The following is a 9,244-nucleotide window of genomic DNA, read 5'->3' as shown; positions in this document are numbered from 1 at the left end:
AAGCACCAGGCCCAGATTGTGTTACACCAGCCTGTCTGAAATCTTCAGTTCTCTCTTCACAGCAGTTCAGTCAGTGTACTGTTTGAGTAAATGAATTACTCCGGGATGTTGGTTTGTTTGAACTCAGAGGGAGTGTCAGCCACATTAAACAAGTTAACAGCTTAAGTCATTTGCGGATTAATGCGTATTAGAGATGCGAACCGTTTAAAACGATTCAGTTTGATTTGATGAACTGGTTCAAGAAGATCCGGTTACATCGAATGATTCATTCACGAACCGGATATCACAAACTGCTTTGTTTCGAACTCTCTCACAACAGACACGGAAGATAAGACAATGCTGAATAAAGTCGTCGTTTTTGCTTTTTTTGGACCAAAATGTATTTTCGATGCTTCAAAATATTCTAGCTGACCCTCTGATGTCACATGGACTACTTTGATGATGTTTTTCTTACCTTTCTGGACATGGACAGTAGACCGTACACACAGTTTCAGTGGAGGGATTGAGAGCTCTCGGACTAAATCTAAAATATCTTAAACTGTGTTCCAAAGATAAACGGAGGTCTCGCGGGTTTGGAACGACATGAGGGTGAGTTATTAATTACATAATTATGACATTTGGGTGAATTACAGTTTTTTACAATCACTTTGTTACTATTTTCAGAACCTTGATGTCATTTTTCACAACTCTAGACACAAAACTCACAACCAATGATCAAAATGCACATTTTTCAAAACTCTAACCCTTTTCTCAGTTGCTTGGATACAATACACATAAAACTTAGATCATTTGTTCATTCAACAAAAATCACCTGTTCAATATGACACAACTTAACATCAAAGTGCTACTATTTCAAAAAGCAATTCACACATTACATTTCAAATGAGTGTCTATTCATTTCCTTACAATGATCTAACTATCAATTGATACAACTGCTCAAAATGATAAGTAACTGTTGCATTACTCTTAATGCATAGTTGTATGGAAACAGACAAACAATCTTCCATGTTTACTGTTAATCATGAACGTTTCAAGATAACGAGATTCATTGTCACCAATTAGCGCAGAGCATGAACCAATTAGACTACAATATCCATGGATGTAGCCTAATATTTTATCATAATGCTTCATCAGACACTGTGTCTATGGCCCCAAATACTGTACCACCTTTTCAGACTATTTACAGCATTGACAGTATACTGCACTGTATAGATGCAGGCCCTTGTAATTGCTTGTCCAATTCTGCCAACTCATTACTGATGATTGAGTGCACATTGTGGAATGAGTATATAGTGAAGAGTTGATTGGGATCCAATTGCAAGAGCATAGTGATACGTAACATGGAGCCAGCAGGTGATCCAGGTCACAATGGAGGTCAAGCAGTGGTGGGAGGAAGACGAGGAAGACGTGTTGGTCAAAGGAATGGCAGAGGACAGGCCCCCCTTCTGAGAGGTGGTCGTGGGCCTCGTTTGAGAGGTGTGGGGGAACGTGGCAGAGGACAAGACCCCGGACCAAGACAGCGGCAGCAACAGCCTGCAATGACATCACAGCAGACCAGTGTCAGGCCTGGATTCGCCATGCCCGAAGGTTTTTTCCAAGATGTTTGGCTGATGAAAACATCCATTGTGATGTAGATGAGAACCTGTGGCCAAATCCACCACACAGAGTTGATGACAATGTAGAAGTACAGTAATCACTCCTGTTTTGTTTCTTACAATACAAGCAAGCAAGTTGAGGAACACTGCATTTGATGTTTTACAGTACTGTCTTTTCTTTTCTATTTCATAGCTAATTATTTTTGCTTTGATTAAAATAAACCTATGGTGTGATTGTACTGTAGTGTTTTGCATCAGTATATTACAAACTTTGTTCAATGATTCCACTGGGTCTGTAGTATTCTCTCTACTACTGCAGTACTTTTACAGAGATCTATTTACTGTACATGTAGTACCATTATGAAACCTGTATCACCTATTTTGTTCTACAGTATTTAATGATTGTACGAACAATGGCACAGTGAAACTATCGGTTGCTTGTGTGTGGGTGATCTATAGTTATGTTTCAATGGTATTTCACAGTAAATTTGTGTTTTGAACCAATGATTGTGCAAGTGCAAGATTTCTTGAAAGATGTGAATGTACAAGGCAATGTTTTAAACATTAGACATCCTGTGTTACAAGTGATAACCGTTTTGAGTTTTGTGTCTAGAGTTTTGAAAAATGACATCAAGGTTCTGAAAATAGTAGCAAAGTGATTGTAAAAAACTGTAACCAAAAAAATCAATAAAAGTCAATAAAATAGAGTTCCACAACTATTTACTTTTTTTCTCACCCGATTTGTGTGTGTGTGTGTGTGTGTGTGTGTGTGTGTGTGTGTGTGTAAAGCAAAGTTTCAGTTGAGATCTCTGATATGTTAACGATTCACTGATGTAAATACAACCTTAAACACATACCTCCTTCAACATATCTATTGGTGCATATTGTTTTCATTTCCTTTTAGCCCTAAGGACAACTGTCACATTTTTTTGTGGTGGTGTCCTGATATTATCTTACCCATCAGGTTTTCCTACCAGGGTTTACTGTGCATGCACACATGAATATTGTGTCCTTTTTCTCATGCTACACAACAATATTTAATGTATTTGCTTTAATGGTAGGTTTAGGCTAATGATAGATGTAGACTTTAATAAAACACAGTCTAATAGGTAGAAAAAAATATTTATTGGTTTCCTATAGCTGAATAATCCCTTTTGCCTACAGCCGTGAATATAACACATAATTACTGTATTTGCATTACTGTAAGGGTAGGTTTAGGGTTGTGGTAGGTGTAGATGTTAATAAACCAATAATTTATCGGCAGCATTTTTCGTTGTCGAATTGTACTACCCACTGTTTTAATGGGAGGTAGCAAAATCCGACAGGGTAGCACAAATCGACAGAACAGTGGCACCCTTTGGAAATTTGAACAAATTTGTGGCACCCCACAAAATTAATTTAATCAAAATACTTTAATTTCTAACTTCAATATGATACATTTGAAAAGTATAGATATTCGGTGCAGCAGGGAAGAACTGCATATACTCATACAGATATTTTTAATACAAATACTCTTATTTATTTATTTATTTTGTCCATCAGTGGTGGCCATCAGTAGGCTAATTTCTAATGAGGAGACACATTCTTGTAGGCTTTTATTCATATGCTTTCACACAGGAGTCTGCAACTGATCCGTGGCTATTTACTACAAACACAACCTGTATGTATTATTTTGATTTCAAATCCAAACATTGCAACTTTTTTAACACAGCACAGAAATACAATCTTCCATATACATGTTTAAATGCAATAAATATAGGAAACACATTATTCAATGCTTTTTATTTTAGCACAGGGGTCGGCAACCCAGCAAAAATTGGTCCGACAGCGATGTCGTGTCCCCGGCCAAAAATAGTCGTGGTAGGACGGCATAAATCGGCAAAAATATGTAACACAGAATATTTCCTAAAAATGCATTCAGATACTGTTGTGTAAAAAAGGAAATATACAGATACTCTCTCAGTACATCTTTGTTTCCAACCAGCAAAGGTGATTAAAACCATTGTTCTTACCTTTGATGTCTTCTCTGTGGCAATGGAGAGTTCTGCACTTCCTCCCACCAGAACCAGATCAGCTCAGTTGAGTCTTTGACGCTGCAGTGCTTCGTAATACAGGATCAGGAACTAACTAAAATAATAACTTTACTCATAATAAATTACTCAGAGACTTGTTTAAAAGATTTAAACGCATCACCATTGTACATGGCTTCGCTTTATTTTTAAACAATAACTCATAAGCAAAATAATAACAAAGTAAAAGCGTAAGTCTATACCCCGAGATGCGGCCGGGGATGTGTCCAGACCATAACATTATATAGTCCCAAAAACAATACATCATTTCTTCCAGATGCCTTTTTCGGTGAAAAACATTAACAGATCCTCATGCACGCACACACTCACAGTCAGGTTGCTATGGATACAGGAAGTATGACATTTCTTTTTTTGCCAACCCCTCTTCAGCACACATACATTAAGTAATTGCTGCTTTATTTTCTTTCCATTAAAGCAAATTAATCTTTCTCTAATCTGTTACAAAATCTTAAGGCATAGGCTAAGTAAGTACAAGAACTGCACAGCATCCTCCTCCCTGTTTTGATCAGATAAAACACATTACAATACAATTTTTTGGTAAGAAAGTCCATCCTGCAATCTTATTGCGTTTTGCAACAGAGGTTTGCAATCTCAAGGCCTCGATATCATTTGCAAGAGACTGCAACTCCAAATTAAAGTTAACCAACTCAATCAAGTTAATCATTTCTCTCAGCATTTTTATTATCTTCTTGTTCATGTCTTCTTGTCTTCGCATCGGTTGAATTATTCTTCTTATCTTAGAAACAATTTTCTGCTGCTCCGTCGGTTGATCTCCTCTTCTGTTTTTCTCGACATTTGTCTTTCTTCTTTTGTCGCTTGACCTTCTTGCTCCAGTGTCTTTGGGGGCCTTCAACAAGTAAATCATCAAAATCAATCTTTAATTTACCTGGTTCATTATTACAGTTACCCAGTGAGACACAATTGGGAATATTGTGACTAGGTGACCCCATCTCTAAATTGGGAATCTCCAAAACAATACGTTTGTACATGTATATAGTTCTATGGGGGTGCATGTATAATTGTTACTTTGACTTTTGTCTACGTGGAGTTCCATTTATACCCTGTTGTGAATCAGTTGTGAGAGGATGTCACTAGGTGACGTCTTTTACACGTGCATTACACGTCCATCATGACCCTCTATGAAATCCTTGTGAGTTATAGAAAAGCTGTGGTTAAAACTGCAATAATTAGTTTTAGTGCACCAAGTAGTTTTTAAGAGGTTTTGAGTAAATGTCCACTGATGTCTTTTACACGTGTAGTCAAGGATGTGTAAAGACGTCCAAGCAAGACTAGCAGGTAAAAAGAAGGAATTATCTTTATGAAATACACGATTTGTATAAAAAGTAAATATATTTCTGAATTGGATGTAATTGCCAAAACTGTGCTGCCAAGATGTAGTTACAAATGATAGTAATAAACTTTGTGATATTACAAAATCCAGCGATAGGATAGATTATCTCACGAGATATTGTTCACGCATTCTTCCAGAACATTGAACAACCACCAGGAGAGGAGAGGAGAGGAGGACTCGAGGAGGGAGGTGTTTTGATATATATTATATAAAATCTACTGTTGTGTAAGTACATTTTGTATAATTTGATTAACGTGCTTGAGTTTTACTTTTATTTGCATATTGATGTTATTTTGATTGGTAAGCTTTTTCTATTCAGGGGACATCACAGCCCACCTGTCTTTATCAGAAATGTCCTATTCACTTTCTCACAGTCACACACCTTTTTCAAGGGCACCACATTGGTATTGAAGAGGGAGGGGACACCCATTTAAAGCACAACATCTTTTATACAATAAAAATACAATCTAATGCATGCTGATTACCTTTTTGTAATGTTTCATTCATGATTCATTCATCTTGTTCCACGTTTTTTAAATTTTATTTTAGCTGTAGATCATAAAGATATTTTGAAAATAAGTGCATGTCATTTACCTCACTTTTTTTATTTTACAAATAAATATATTCTCTTCCCTCAGATGCTGTGAAGAGATGGAGACTCTGAAGTGGATGCAGCGATGGCAGAACACCTGAAGCTCGCTCCAGGAAGAGATGGGGGTGGAGGTTACAAGAAATGAGCCAAACAACTGTAATGTGTTTAAGTAGTTCACCCTCATTTTTCAAACCTGTATAACTTTCTATGTTCTGCTGAACACAAAGATATTTGCAAGAATGTTTGTAAGTCAATGACAAGATTAATAAAGACATGATGAAAGAAACCGTCCTTTAACATTCTAGTAGAAAACACATGAACGCATCTCATATAAATGTTGTTCATCAATACAGATATCTCAGCACTGCTTCAGAATGCCTCTCTACCCTGCCCTAAAGTAAATGCGAAGAACTTCAACATTTCTAAGGTGAATTTCCTTCTAACCTCTGTTGTTCTTTACCCTCCTGTTCTTTAAAGGCAAAAGTCTTAGAACTGATTGGAACCTGAATGTTTACATAATGAAAGTCCCAATCACTTTAGCCTTCAACATTATCAGCGATAAAAGGAAAGATTCTCAAAGCCTTTAATGCAGACAAAGATACACAGTATGTTAATATACAGACAGTAGAATGAAACTAAATAGAAAAATGTCTGCTGTGCAGAAGAGCCCCAAACAATCACCTGACTTCTAAGAACCTCCATATATACCGGGCCACGTCACACTGCACTGCTAGTCTCGTTCTCTCAAACCCACCCTTCCCTCCTTTCTCATCCATTCAGCCAACCTTCTCCCACATTATATCTCTATCAGGTTGTATCGGGGGGTCCTCATTGCTGGCCTAAATATATGCTAGAGACGGTACCCTGGGTCTCTCTGAGCCATCAATTCAAGATACCCTGATCAACCTGACCATCATCCCATTCCATCGACCCCTTCATCCTCTTTACTCTTCCCCAGTTTCTTAGCTTCTTGAACCAGTTCACCAAATCGAACTGAATCGTTTTAAACGGTTCGCATCTCTAATACGCATTAATCCGCAAATGACTTAAGCTGTTAACTTGTTTAATGTGGCTGACACTCCCTCTGAGTTCAAACAAACCAATATCCCGGAGTAATGCATTTACTCAAACAGTACACTGACTGAACTGCTGTGAAGAGAGAACTGAAGATGAACACCGAGCCCAGCCAGCTGTCAATGTTTCACATTTCTGAATATTCTCCTTTACCCTCTTCCGGTTATATTTTTGGGTGAAATATTTATCACTTCTGCATATTATGCACTGCCTTGGAAGGAGATGTGGTGCTCTTTTTAGATGCCCCGGAACCCCTGTTGTGGTTGAGCGGAGAACTCTAACCTCTGTGTGTGTGTGTGTGTGTGTGTGTGTGTGTGTAAATCCGCATTTATTAGACCGTGAACCAATAATTTTACTACACTGTTTACAACTCTGCTAATCTGTTTCCCCAGGTTATCCCAGATCCTCAGCCCTGCTGTGAGACATCTTCTTGACGTGATCTAACCCCTTACTCATCAATTCTGCAGAAACAACTACTTGTTGCTTACAGTTTAATGCTGATCAGGCGGCTGTACATGCCTTTATATAGCAATTACTATTGTATAATGAAATGAGATTAATGTTTAATACAACATTTTTAACACAGAAATATGTAATGACAAAATGAAATGATAGGCCTACTTTATGATACTTATGAAAGTAATATCTCCACTAGGTGTCACTGTGTTAATAAAGAAGCCTTTTATTCAATCTATTCGTCTAAGATTCAGATTCTTTCAGGAATAAATTCAAGTGTCTGTGTTTAATAATTTGTCACTGAATTGTCTATAATAATGGGTCTTTCAAAGACTGATTCATATCAGGATTCAGGAATGATACATCACTCTATAGTCTATACACTTACTGTGGCTTTGGTTTGATGACGTCAAGAAAATACCCCCCACCCATTCACATCTGAAAACTACTACTTACCTATATCACACAGTGTAACTGTAACAAAAATGTAAATATGTAACTACACATAATTCTGTACATATGTTTACATGTTTGCATTTAAATAAAGAAAACTCTTGACCCTCTACCTGCTCTCTGTCCGTTTTCTATCTAGGCTACTTGTTTTTCATAAAAAAAACACTTTCTTTCTATATTCTATGGATTTATATTCTAACTACTTGTTTTTGTGTGTGTGTGTGTGTGTGTGTGTGTATACAGTAGTCAGCGTTTGAAGTGGATCAAATCCTTTAATCAAAGCTGTCCTAAAACCAAATCCGAAATACGATATTGTAATTTATTTATATAACTTATATATATATATATATATATATATATATATATATATATATATATATATATATATATATATATATATATAATAATTTTGACTGCTTTTATTGATCTCATTAGTAATAAAATAATCTGCTAATATAAATGTTTTAATTAATGATCTACTTAAAATGCCCCACATACCAAAACAAGTGGTTAGCGTGATTTCAAAGGACATTTAAACCATCTCTGAGTTTTTATATATCGTGTTGTATTGTTATTGGACATACTGTAACTATGCCTGTGATCGTTAAAAAAAACGTCTTCTTTATACCCGCGGTGAATATGCGTAAGTGAACAGTATATAATGTTCCAGATATAATTGTTTGCGCTCTGCTTTAACACTGGGTTTTGTTATAGGCATAAACCATAAATATTTGACTGAAACTTGTCTATTAAAATCTATTTGCATGAACTTTAACTTTGAAATATTTTAAATTTTGCCCTCGTATTTTCTATGATATAGTGCTGAGAAAACACGGAGGAACTTTGTGCTTCGCGAGTTACCCATCGTGTGTTGGTAGAGACATTTACCACAGAATACTTTGCCGATTGAGAAACGTGATTGGTAAACCGTTTGCCAGAATAAACCCTGACCCAGCCAAGTATTTGATTCTTCGCACTTTCGTTGGTACTTTTGCATCCGCTTTCGTTTCAGCGCTGGATGTGGTGGGGTATCTGGAGCAGCCTCCACCAAGAGACTCTCTGCCAAGAGACCCGCCCTCCTCTGACTCTGATTGGCCGTGAACCTGAAACAAACCAATCAATCCAACAATGGCAGCGAGTATTACCCAATCAGGGGCAGAATAGTTAATAATTATAGGACCTAAAAACTCTGCTTGTAATAACCTAGAACACTGTCTAAGACTTGATGGTTGCTCTGTCAATTCTTCGTCATCAGTTAGGAACCTAGGTGTGCTATTTGATCGCAATCTCTCCTTAGAAAGCCACGTTTCTAGCATTTGTAAAACTGCATTTTTCCATCTCAAAAATATATCTAAATTACGGCCTATGCTCTCAATGTCAAATGCAGAAATGTTAATCCATGCATTTATGACTTCAAGGTCAGATTATTGTAATGCTTTATTGGGTGGTTGTTCTGCACGCTAAGTAAACAAACTACAACTAATCCAAAATGCAGCAGCAAGAGTTCTTACTAGAACCAGGAAGTATGACCATATTAGCCCGGTCCTGTCAACACTGCACTGGCTCCCTATAAAACATCGTATAGATTTTAAAATATTGCTTATTACTTATAAAGCCCTGAATGGTTTAGCAC

At 36.9% G+C, this 9,244-nt stretch overlaps 1 long non-coding RNA gene across 1 annotated transcript; it reads left to right on the top strand.

Moving 5' to 3' along the window:
- Nucleotides 1-340: 340 nt before the first annotated feature.
- Nucleotides 341-7,251, top strand: LOC127975867 (uncharacterized). Its single transcript, XR_008157634.1, has 5 exons — nucleotides 341-588; nucleotides 5,174-5,261; nucleotides 5,675-5,784; nucleotides 5,982-6,055; nucleotides 7,095-7,251. It is a non-coding gene; the product is annotated as an uncharacterized LOC127975867 (long non-coding RNA).
- The last annotated feature ends 1,993 nt before the right edge of the window (nucleotides 7,252-9,244 follow it).

Source organism: Carassius gibelio, chromosome B17 (assembly GCF_023724105.1).
Source record: "Carassius gibelio isolate Cgi1373 ecotype wild population from Czech Republic chromosome B17, carGib1.2-hapl.c, whole genome shotgun sequence".
NCBI classification, from domain to species: domain Eukaryota; kingdom Metazoa; phylum Chordata; class Actinopteri; order Cypriniformes; family Cyprinidae; genus Carassius; species Carassius gibelio.
The sequence above is the reverse complement of the archived record's forward strand: the minus strand, read 5'-3'. Positions and strand labels throughout refer to the sequence as shown.